The sequence below is a fragment of the Maylandia zebra genome, linkage group LG23 (assembly GCF_041146795.1).
Source record: "Maylandia zebra isolate NMK-2024a linkage group LG23, Mzebra_GT3a, whole genome shotgun sequence".
Classification (NCBI taxonomy): domain Eukaryota; kingdom Metazoa; phylum Chordata; class Actinopteri; order Cichliformes; family Cichlidae; genus Maylandia; species Maylandia zebra.
Window position 1 is genome coordinate 25577838 of NC_135188.1, and position 12788 is coordinate 25590625.

A 12788-nucleotide genomic window follows, 5' to 3' on the forward strand; every position below is an offset into this window, starting at 1 on the left:
AGTCATACATATGTAAATATTTCAAGTTATTCCAGCTGATTTGTACTCTGCAGCTGGTGACATGTGTTCTCTTCTATCTGGCTGAAAACATTGATTTCATGACTTGAAAAAAAGGTCTTATAGGATGATGTTCCCAAGAAGGTTTTAATAGGCCTGCAGGTCGATATCTGGGGCCGTTCGGGTGCCCCGGCGTGGCGAGCTGAGATAGAGATAAATCGATAACGGTATCTGAGAAACATCCAATTTATTCTGATGATGATGGTGACTGACAGGTGCAGAAAGCGAGTGCAATACAATAACTGATATTTAACAGCCAAACAGTGCTAGTTCCTATAGCACCTTTATAAATATGGACATTGAATTAAGGTCACAGACAGGAATGTTTTACAAAAATTAGCCTATAGGAAATCTATTGATCCACAAAGTCATGCTAGAGCATTATCGCATACACAGTATATGTCAGTGCCAAGTCCCTGCAGTACTGTAATACACTGCATAACCAAAAGTATTTAGACACCCCCATCTGGAGCTTTAAGGAAACTTGTGCAGCTGTTACCACTGGATCCCAGCCTCAAAGAAGATGTTGGCTTGAGTTTGAAATCATTTGCTATTCATATTGCTAATAACCAAAGAGCAAAACTACAGAGTGCAAGAAAAAGGAATTAAAAGTTCTTTCATGCACGGTCTACACAAAGATCAAGCAGCAGACAGTGTACCCAGGCTGTAGCTCATTGCAAAAAAGCACTTTTAATGTCCCATAACTGATATCAGGTGTAAGAACAACATGTAAAAGCACCTTTCATGTTGCATTTATGGATATTTAGCTCATAAAGGTCTCAAAGACTCCAAAATTCACTGTGTGTCAGTTAAATTAAATACGAAATATGGAGTACAAAAATAGGAACAAATGTTGAAGTAACCGGTACCCAATGATTTACTAATATAACATCTCCTAGTTGGTTCTTCTTTAATTCATCACTATCACTACAATAGTCCTGGAGTGATTAAGAGAAGCAATGTGAACAATGGATCAACTACTTCACATTTTTATGTGATGTGTTAGCTTTGATGTACCCTCCCTTTTAGCTAATGTTGTAGTCCTGTGTTGTATGGTGCGCTGACATGAGCAGCTAAAGGAGAGGATGCTGCAGGAAATTCATCGATAATTCACAGATGCAGCTTGCAGATTCTATCCGCCAGGATTCTCTTCCCCCCCTTAATTTCCCCAACTGTCCTAACAATCGCTTCTCAAACCTGTCATTCTGCAGCTTCTCAAAAGGCACCAGCAACTGCACCAGCTCTCTGTCACTGGAAATAGGTTTTGTTAGTTTAGGGAAGATGGGTTCAAGCAAACTCCCACACAGAAGGCTGGGCAGGAATTTTGAATGAAATGTACAAACTGAATTCCCCCAAAAGGTTGGTACGCTGTGTGATGCAGTGATTAAAAAATGTATAAACTCATATTTTATTTGCAGTAGAACAAAGAAAGCATATTAAATGTTTAAACTAAGACAGTTTAATATTTTAATGAAAGGTTTAACTCGTACATTTGATTAAGTAAAACAGTAAAAGGTTGGAAAAGTAAGTGCTACCTGAAAAGAACGAACATCTTGCAGACAATCAAGTTCATTGGCAGCAGGTCAGCAACGTGATTGGGTATTAAAAAAAAAACAAAAAAAACCCCAGCATTTTAAATAAATCACCAAAAAAAACACAAATTCTGGAACAATTTCAGAATAATGTCCTGTATGTATAGACTTTTGAATATCTCATCATCTACAGTCCATAATATCATCAAAAGATTCAGAAAATCTGGAGGAATCTCTGTGCGCAAAGCACAAGGCTGAAAATCAGTACTGGATTGGGATCTTCAGGCCCTCATACAGCATTACATCAAAAACAGTCACATTTCTGTTGTGGACATCAGTGAAAGAGCTCAAAAACACAAAAATAAAACTCATAAAAACTTGTATTATGCAAAGAAGATGTGTTACAGACTCTTGTCAAAAGAAGAGGGGTTGCTGCACAGTGCAAAACATCTGGTTTGTATCATTCTACAAGTAATCATTTGTTTTATTTTACTCCTTTCCGTTTCCACTTCCCATTTCCTCCTGCCTTCTGTATGTCCCTGTCTGTCACTTACTTTTTGCCAGCATTACCCTGGGAATACACTGGATTTAATGTCACGTTCCCATCACTGTTTTGTTCCATCCTTTGCACAGCTTCAAATCCCACTGGGAGCATTTCAGAAACAGAGCCTTTAGTTTGTGTGGGGTCTTTTATTTTGAAAATTCCCTGGATTCCCTATGTACTGCTTGTATCTGACTTCCTGCCCTCTTCACCTGCTCTGTGCAGCCTCCTAAAAAAATAGACCTGGCACCATGGGGACGCTTATAAAATACACAAGGAAGCATTGTGTTGAGTTGGCGCGATCAGCTTCAGTGGCACGTCAGAGCCATCGAAGGTTAGTTTTCCCTCATTGTGGTTTTTACTTCCTGCCTTTGTTAATTTCCCCCCGATTTTGTGATTGTCTGGCCCCACTGCCCCCCACCTGTAACTCCTCTGTGGTCATTTCCTGTGCTTCTCTGACTGTGTTGTTCCTAGCCTTCTTTGTGCTCCTTTTAGATTTTTGTATTATTGCTTCATATTTTCAACCCGCCAGTTTTTGTGCACTGCTTTTTGTTGTTTGTAAGTTCTATTAAATATTTCTTTTCTTGGTTTAACTTCATCATGATTCATTCATCCAAAGCCCAATCCTCTATGACGCCAAGTTGTAGCTGTTCCATCCCAAATTGGAAAACCCACGTCTTTATGGAGCTCACTGTGTCCTCCATCAAGAAGAGCCATTTCACTTGGAAAACAAATACTGCAAAGAAATAATTAAAAGCCATGGCATTCATGCCCATGATGAGTAGATGTAAATGTTTGACCATAACTATACTTCCTGTGTATGGATCCACCAATGGGCTGCTTCAAAATCTTTTACCTTAGTACAGTATATGGAAACTCCTTTCCCTATCAGCAGGACACAGTCAGCTCCATAAAGCAGTGGTTTTCCCAGGTTTGGTTGGAACAGTTAATCTGGCTTGCATGGATTTTTCACCCATCATCAATGAAAAAGAGCCACAACTATAAAAGTTAACTTTGGGTATGCTTTATAAATGTTAGGAAAACAGGGGAGAACACCAACAGGAATCCTCATAAGCTATGGATTTTATATAAGACAAAGTATGGAGATTCAGAAGGTCAGAGAGTTCAGGCAGCAGTGAGAACAGACCTCTGATTGTCTCTCACTGCCAAACAACTGAACTTCCATCAGAAATAGGCTGCTTTTGGGGCTCCTGAAGCCCCTCGGGCTGGCCGTGGTTGCTCAGGAGCATCAACTATTTTATCTCAAGTGCACAACTCGTGGGGTTTTTCTGAAGCTCTGACTTTGATCTCTGCATCCATCCAGCTTCAATACAGCTTAACCCTTATCGCTAGCAGCCCAGAGCCCGCCAGCATCAGGACCACCGCAGACAGATTTATAGGCAGGGGCCCCCCCTGTTACTTTAAACATGTAATCCATTGCAGATTATTACAGATTACTGGACAGATGCATCAATAGCTGTCATAATTATAAATGAATACTTTCCATTTGAAGTCACTACAGCTCCTACAGCATGCATGAACCACTTTTAGAGGTCCCCAGACAAAAACAACAAGCTGGATTGTTTCGGTCTTTTATCAAACATTTTCAATAATCAATGGTCATTTTTCTTTTAAGAATGGATAATCCAGAAATCAATACATATTCGTTAAATGTAAAAATAAGTCACCACACTGATGATTGCACAGTTTGACTGGACTCTAATTTCAGCATTTATCATTTATAGCATGAAGCATGTTGTAGACGTACAGCTTCACCTTCTGGCTGCTTCTGCAGATAAACACAAAGCTGAGTTGGTGTTTTCAGGCCGGAGTTACTGTAACATACCGTAACTATATCTGGAAAGGATGAGGATTAAACTTAACCTCTCTAAAGCATACATTTTATTTGTTCTCTCTTGCCGTTTGGCTCTTACAGTGCTTGGAGCGCAGTTTAAAATAAAGTTTGGTTTCATTATGGACTGTATGTCTTAATGGATGCTCAGTAATCAGAAGAAGTAGATTCTGTCAATCTGAACAAACATTTCATCACTAATCCAACTGACTACGTGAGTCTCAGCTGACTGCAGGTTTCAAGATCAGGTTTCCCTGATCTTAAAAAACGTGCTATTGAAGAAAGACTGACACTAGCACCGGCTCAATAATAATGATTAAAATGTTGTATAAATACAAAGACTGGCACCCTTAGGCCCCCTCCTCGGTTCAGAGATGGTCATTCTCTTTTCACACAAATGGCTTCCTTGACTCCTACCAGGATATGCACATCCTCATCACTTACTGGTAAATAGACTGGTTCTCATACAGCACTCAAAGCACTTTATGCAACATGCCTCATTCACCCAAGCACTTTTTTCAGTGCTTAAGTGCTTTCTGTCTAACATTCACAAAACGTCAGGTCAGTATCTTGCCAAGGATATTTGGCATGCAGACTTGAGCAGCCATGGGATCAAACCACAAACTTTTGGATTAGTACATGACATGCTCGACCTCCTGAGCTACAGCCAATCACCGAAGGAGTGGTCACTAGCTTGTAGGCATAATAAGACTGCAGAGTCCTGGACTGATGAGGTAGCTCTTCTGTGTTTTCCCATCCTGTTGGCCAGAGCTTGCTTGGTTTCCACAATTTATAATTCACAGTAATCCTCTGGGCACTTCACCATGTACACGATATTACTTTGTTTCCTGTTACTCTGTTTTCCTTGGGGTAGATCGTTTTTTAGCATAGCGTGTTTTCTGGGTTTGAAAAATTGAGTCTCAGCTGTTCCGAAACTCCTGACACATAAGGGCTCACCAGTGGTTTTCACTTAGGCGGTGGCTGTCCATACTCTTTCCTGGATCGCCTGGAGCATTGTTGGGTTATCTTCCCAGCTCTGACAAATGTCCAGCTGGGATGACAACATTTATTCAGGGCCTTCTTGATATGATGTTCTTCTGCTTTGCTGGCTTCTGTATCTGTGGGGATGATGTTCACACTGTGCTGTAGCATCCTGATGACAACTAATTTGTGCTCCAGTGGGTGATGAGAGTCATGCCTTAATGTATCCATATGCATTGGCCTATGGTACACATCAGCTTTTCAGTACTAGTTCCACAGTCTAACAAACTCAATGGCTTGGTGGTGTTTCAGGATAGAATATTGGAGCCCTTTTTTACCTACATTGGGTAAAACTGGTGCAACCATGTTTCTGCCTGTAGTAATGGCAGTTGTGTGTGAAATGTAGACAGAGGACTAGTCCTGATGTGAAGGGTAGGGTCACCCTTTAATGTCTTATGAACTACCTCCACTACTCCAGTAACTGGAATGCAAGTGAGAGAGATTCAACGTCAAACGAGACCATTGTTTTTATCTTCCTCCATAATGTCTCGTACTTCTCCACAAATATCCAAAGTGTTCTGAATGTTGTGCTTGGAAAATGGCTGAGGACTGAAGCCAAAAACCTGGGAGGATGTTGTCAGTTTGTATATAAAAGATGGCCCATAATGTAACCCAATGGTAGGGCAGTCCTGATGTAAAACCTTGCCTTCTTGGTGCTTAGAGACCAGATGTGACAGGTGAGGGTTTAATCTGACTGAGAAAACAAATGGGTAAACATGCAGAATAAAAACTATCCTGCTTTGTCATATATTTTACTCTAAATAGTTTTTTTTTACTCTAAATTGTAATAAATAGTTTTTACTGAGGACACACATAAAAACAGCTGAGAAAGGCAAACTGAGGCTAAACCCCTGTTCTTCTAAGTTCTTACCTTTCTGTGTGCACAACATTTAAAATACCCAGCAAACATTTTTGAAAATAGTTACAAAATGAAAACTAAGCTATAAGCTGATGTCTGAGAAATAATGCTGTCTTCTGGGTGTCACTTGAGCATGTTGGACTTTATAGAAAAGCCAAGGTTATGTACAATAATGTATAATTAGCTAATCACATGGCAGCATTTAAGCATGAAGACATGGTCATGACATTCTGCTGGATTCAGTGTGAGCATCAGAAAGAGGAAGAAAGGTGATTTAAGTGACTGTACTTCAGAAACTGCTGATCTCAGAAGAAGGAGAAGACCACAGCAGGTACTACTCCTGTTAGCCTAGGAGAGGAACCTTTGAACCAAAACAGAAAATTGGACAACATAAGATTGGTGACCATGTCCAAAACGGGACTAATCCCGTAATAGCAACGTTGAGGGCCAGTGAGTGTGTATAACAAACCAAATGCATGCTGTTTCTAATTAGAAAGAAATACTTTGGCTTTCTTCATAATAAGAGTTTGTCCAAAAAGCCAGACTATAAAAATGTTGATCAGTAAACTCTTAAATTTTATCACCAGGGCCTTATTGGCAGCTCCACCAAAGGGCTGTTAGGTTTGCACAAAGCAAATACAAGCTGTGACTCTAATACTAGGCCAAATGATTTAATTTCTAAACTAATAGGATATAATTCCATTTTTTCAGTCTTACCTTCTTGCCTCATTATGAAATTTTGCACAAACTCACAGAAGAAACTAAATTGCTGTTTATGAATCAGCTGCGGATTGGAGGTTAAAAGTCGAATCGGTAAATCAGGTTCTTGATGCATCACTTGGGCTCTTCTGTGTGTATTCTGTCCTTTACCTCTGGGCTGAAGTAATCCAGTCGGGTGATTCAAGTGTTCAGTTCTTGCCCTGTTAGCAGACAATGCTAATTTCAGTTGTAAACTGTGAGGAGCTCCCTGAGGGGTTTACCCCTCAGAAATAAAGCACTCTAATCCCTTCCAATTATTACCTGTTGTCTCGGTGACACAAGATTTAGAGATAGAGTTGCTGAGTGCGCTCTTCATGATGGCAAAATATTCCAAATCCACTGATTGCTTTGCTAACCAAAGCCTAGATCTGAATCTGACGGGAATATGTGGCTTTAAAACCTTCTGCTGGGACCTGCGGCATGATCACTGTTAATGTATATGATAATAATAATAAATGTGGGAGTTCTTCGCTTCTTTGAGCCCACTATGAGCTCCACTTTACTCTGAAATACCAGCCCCCTCTTCCTCCTCTATGCTGGTACTGCAAACTGTTTTCATTAAAGTGGAAAGTCGTTGAATTTCTGATGTACTTTAAGTGTGCACGACTCGTTTGGTGTCTGTGGCATGTTCTCAGCTTTGCTGTGTTAGATTCACTACACGGGAAACCAGATGCAGGTGAAATATAACCACAGAAAAGTTCTATTTTCTGTAAATGAGCTGACTTTAAACAGTTTGTTTCCCTGTGAATGCACACAGTGTAATAATGTGGGTTCAATCCTCCAATCTAACGTCTTACTGCTGCATAACTCATAAGCTGAAAGGTTTTTTTTCTGTAATTGTTATCATTGATTCCAGCTTGTATCTCCTTTTTATACAGGTGTTGCTTCTTCTTATAAATAAAGTGACTTGTCTAAAAGACTTTAACCTGAGATTTGGCGTTCTTGTCACGTTCTAACTCAAGCAGTCATGAGGACCGGGTGCAGAAAAAGTGAGAGAGATGTAACAGAAGAGCATCTGTGGACCTCCGAGGGGGAGGAGGACGAAACACACGACATGAAAAAGATCTCCACTATCGCAAACTCTCGCACCTTTCCAAAAAAAGGAAAAAAAAAAAGATGCTTAGGGGACTGTTTGAAGGAAGGAATGAAGGAGCTATAGGCTCCGGAGGACTTTGAGGATTATGAGGACGTTCACATTCAGAGGCGGCGGCCTGGTGCGATGGGCTCAGGCCTGTGAAAGCTCCTGGATCAGTTCTGCGTTCCTGTGAAGAGTGATGGACAGCTAAAGTTCACCAAGACTTTGTTCTTCCTCATACATGCTGACCACGTGCATGCATCCATGACAAAGGCACACTGCTAATGAGAAATGATTTGATGTGAACACCACAAGGGGGGAAAAAAACAGTGTTTCTCTTTTTGGTTTGGTTTCAGTTCACCCAGAGTGTTGGTGCACACAGAGTCCTCACCCTGGGCTCAGTCTGGGTTTGCATAAAGAAGTCACTGCTTTAATGTTACACAGTGTTACAGTGTCATTTCCTCACAGTCAGGAGCCAACACTTTGAAATATGACCTGCAACTAGGGGCATAATTAACCTGTGATTAAATGGGATTACAATGTATTTTATTAGAAATTACAATGTAATTATATTTACTTACAATTGGTAAGTAAATGAGTGTAACATGAGTGTAACAAATCAGGTCCTTACAGGAAACAAAGAAATAAGTATACTGTAAGTGATTTTAAGTATTGCATAGCTTTTAAAATAACAAGAATGCACCGATTTCCCAATCTCATGAAGCTTTTTTCTAATTTAAAACACAGAAAACATACAAAATGTTAAAACTTAGAAAATTTAAGAAAAATCTGAGCTAATAATGAATTTAAAGTGTGTGGTGTTATAAAGAAACAGCTGGAGGAACTTTTGGGAACTACTTAGGTTAATTAATTAACCTAAACATTAGTTAATTAATGTTCATTAATGTGACTTGGTGTATAAAAAGCGTCCTCTAAAATCATAGAGAGGCAGAGTTTCTCAGAGGTAATGATGGGCAGAGGTTCACCAATCAGCAAAAAACTGCACCTGCAAATTGTGGAACGGTTTCAGAGTAATCATCAACATAAAACTGGGAGAGATTTTGAATATCTCATCATTTACAGTGCATAATATCATTAAAAGATTCACAAAATATAGAGAGATCTCTGTGCGCAAAGGACAGGTAAGTGCATAAATATTGTGTTTGACAGCCCAGATCTCCTTGGTGAGTAACATGAAGGCTCACACAGTGGACATATTAAAAGGAAGCATAAAATGTTCCCCACACTACTAATATCCTACGAGCCCTTGAAGTAGTATTTGGCGTTTTTTAATTCCACCTTTTATTTTCTTCCAAGTTTGCTTCAGAAGAACAGGAGAAGAAATCTAAGGGTTCAAAATGCAACCAAATCAACTTTATGTCTTCTCCAAGTGTCACAAAATCCAAATGTGTTACGATTTCTCTCTACCACTCTCTCAGTATCAGTGACATCAGCACAAAACAGATCAAATTTAACAGACAGGAAAAAGCGTTAGTGTCCTGCATGTTTTTCCATGTGGATTTCACAAGTGAACGGCAGAGGGCAGCATTGCGCCACCGCTGCCCAGCTGAAGACGAAGAAGGCGCTACCGGCATTATCTCGGTGTTTTTCGGCTGGAGGACCTCTTTGTTGTGTGCTCGCACTAAACCCAGCCGTCGGTGGGAGTGAAGATGTCCTCGGTTGGGTCTTTCAGAGAGCGCCTCAGGCAGCGGATGTCGGCTGTGGGCGATGACCTGTGCTCGGCACTGGAGGAAACCACCGTCCGGTACGAGGCGCAGATCGAGCAGCAACGGAAAATGCTGGATGTCATCTGGAAACCCGAAGTAAAGTTATACAGAATAGGTGTGTAAGATCCTGATTTAACCACACTCGGTGTGACTGCGCGGTGTTGACAAGAAGGGGCGAGGACGGTGACACCGAGGGTGTTGGTGAGGAACAGGACAGGGCGGAGATCAGCAGAGTCTGCTGAGGAGGCCACCAACAAAAAGCTATAAAGCTGCAGGCAGAGACAGTCTGCTGCACCCAGACCCCATTATTAAAAAACAGAGGAAAGGGTAGAGTGCAGGGGTGTCAAACATATGGCCCGGGGACCCAGAAGTGGCACGCTAAAGAGTCCAATCCTGCCGGGCTATGCAGTAGTGGGTGGGACCACTACAGTATCGTATTACAGTATTGTGTGTGAAAATACAACCCCACCAAATACAGCATCCCCTGGATTAACACAGGGTTTATGGTCCAGGACGTGGAAAATCTGCGAATCAGAAACCATGTGTTTATTTTATTATTTTCATCAATTTAAAGCCATAAAAACCCTCCTGACACTTTTAAAGACACTTTTGAGACACATCTGTATGTATTCAGCAGGGTGTTTCGTATATAAGACGCCTTAAATGCATGGAAAAAAACACCTTGCTCTATAGGCTGGATCATCAATGTGGTGTTCAGCGGTAAGACGATATTTATATTGTTATGTTTTTTTAGGCTAGAAAATGTTATTTTACCGCAAAAATGGTTCAAATATAAAAATATAACATTACCTATAGGCCGCAGAAACTCGCGTGAACAATGTAGGGAACTTACGGAAGACAAACAACCCAAAGCGTCAATTCTGTTGCACTAGTACCGGCCTGATACCAATACCAGCGTTGCTATCGATACTTGGATTGGGTGCGTTTGTATTGGTTTCTGTACTGACCAATCATGACACGACAGAACTTAAAAGTAAAACAATTCTTTTACTGGTGTTGATTGCAGACTGATCGCTTGCACACCGTCCAGAGAGTTACTTTCTATAAACTATGCTGCTACACATGGAAAATTTAAAAAGGTAATTTTAGGTAAAATGTTTGCTTCCTCTGAAGGTTTTGTGCCTTTTAAAGGTTCTTGTGTTTGGTTGTTTTTGGTAGGTTTTTAATCAGAAACAGCTCCATTTTTTTTGTCGCTTATGCTAGCCCAGGACACAGTGCCACAGTCTCAGCTGAAGAGCACAGCTCTAACTCTTCCAAGCCACCTCCTCCAACTCTTCTAGGGAATAGAATATCTTCAGTTTGTTTGAGAATTAAGCTGGAATCTCCTCCTAATCAGATGCTTGAACCGACCCGACTGTCTCCTTTCAATGTGGATGAGTACCGCTCCTTCCTGCGATGCTTGAACTCCTCCCCGAGGCAGCAAGTCAAGCGTCTTCCTCAGACTCGGAGGTGCTAATACTGGAAACAGCTCCAGTGCAACCTGCAGGCCAATGTTCAGTGAGGCCAGAACGACGACTCCACCAAACCCTACAAACCCTCCACCTCCCTCGGTTACATCTGAAAACTCTCTGTGAAAGTTATGAACAGAATGCCCCAAACGAATGATTACCATCTGTGCCATCAGACCTCTGCTGTTACTATAATATATTTGTTTTGTGTTGTCCTCTCATCACTCTCGTCACTTTTTGTGTCTGTGTGTGTGTCTCCCTCCAGATGACCCACACAATCAAGCTTTTAAGAAGAAGTTGGAGGTTTCCAACCAGGAGCAGAACTCCAGTGTGGACCAGAAGGACTCAGAGGTCACGGATTAAAGAGGACGAGGAGAAAACCTGCACCTGGCATGAGGGACAAGCAGGAGGCTAATAACTTTATGGTGACTCCTTACTTATCTACGGGGGGAGTAATCAAAGGGCTGTTTGGTTCTGACTGCGCATTCTTCACACATTTACGTTCCCAGTGAAGCCTTCAGCACATGTCCATACTGACACTAAAAGTTGAGTTTCTTTAGATCACCGGGCAACATGTTTCTCTTCCATTTTTGTTATTTTCATATGTTGATTTATTCCAGTTTGGATCCTGATTCACACAAGGTCCTGGAAAACCTGGTAGGTTACTGAGGGCAAGAACTAAACCAGGTCTCTGTGGGCTGAACATCCCTAACAGTGAACCAGAGCCAAAGACAGCTCTGCCATAGATGAGAGCCAAGACTGGGAAGAAAATGAGCATGCTGTTAGCTCAAAGAGCAGCAAAGGTACAGACGGTACAGAAAAAGTGTGCGAGGTATTTGGGGGGAAAATGTGTTGAAGGTTCAGAGTGAAGCCCACTTCTGAGGAGTTGTTTGATAGGGAGCCAGATGTTGGTGATTATTGTTTGTGGGGTTTTCTGTTGTTCAAAGTGAGCGGTGGGCTTTTTTCTTTGTTGCTGATTATAAATCTGAAAATTGATTAAAAAACAACTTCATTTAAATATTTTGTTGCCATTTTCATTCATTCTAAAATTTTCTGATTGTTGTGACGGGAGCTCTGTGAAAGAGATGTTAATGCTTTAAAATGGATGTTTGGTTATTTTTAAAAAGACTCATTGCCTTTTCATCTGCCACTTTATTAGATACATCTTGCTAGTACTGGATTGGACTTCCTTCTGCCTTCAGAACTGCTTTAATTTGTTATGACATAGATTGAACAAGGTGCTGGAAACATTCCTCAGATTCTGGTTGATATTAACATGCTAGCATGTCCAATTTTGGTGAGCCCCTGCAAATTGTAGCCTCATTCTTTGACCTTGGCTGATAGGGGCAGCATCCGGTGTGCTCTTCTGCTGCCGCCAAGATGCTCTTCTGCATACCTCAGTCGTAACAAGTGGTTTTTTGTTTTTTGGTGTTACTGTTGGCTTCCTGGCAGCTTAAAGCAGCCTGAGCATCCTCCTCTGACCTGAGACCATTCTCTATAAACACTACTGGTTATGTGGGAAAATCCCAGTAGATCAGCAGTTTCTGAAATACTCAGACCAACAACCATGCCACGTTCAAACTCACTTAAATCACCTTTCTCTCATATTCTGATGCTCAGTTTGAACTTCAGCAGGTTGTCTCAATCATGTCTACCTAAAATACACTGTGTTGCTGACATGTCATTGGCCGATTAGATATTTGCATTAAGTAGTAGCTGATGTACCTAACAAAGGTGGCCAGTGAGTGTAGTGTACAGTTGTGTTCAAAATAATAACAGTGTGTTTTAAAACGTGAGTAAAGCTCAAAATCCGTATAATATTTTTATTTCCATTCATTGGGAACACTGCACATTATATTTTACATCAAAACATGAA

At 41.0% G+C, this 12788-nt stretch overlaps 1 long non-coding RNA gene across 1 annotated transcript; it reads left to right on the forward strand.

Moving 5' to 3' along the window:
* The first annotated feature begins 9262 nt into the window (after positions 1 to 9262).
* Positions 9263 to 11930, forward strand: LOC143415070 (uncharacterized). The gene is made up of 2 exons (XR_013095680.1): positions 9263 to 9558; positions 11178 to 11930. It is a non-coding gene; the product is annotated as an uncharacterized LOC143415070 (long non-coding RNA).
* Positions 11931 to 12788: the final 858 nt, after the last annotated feature.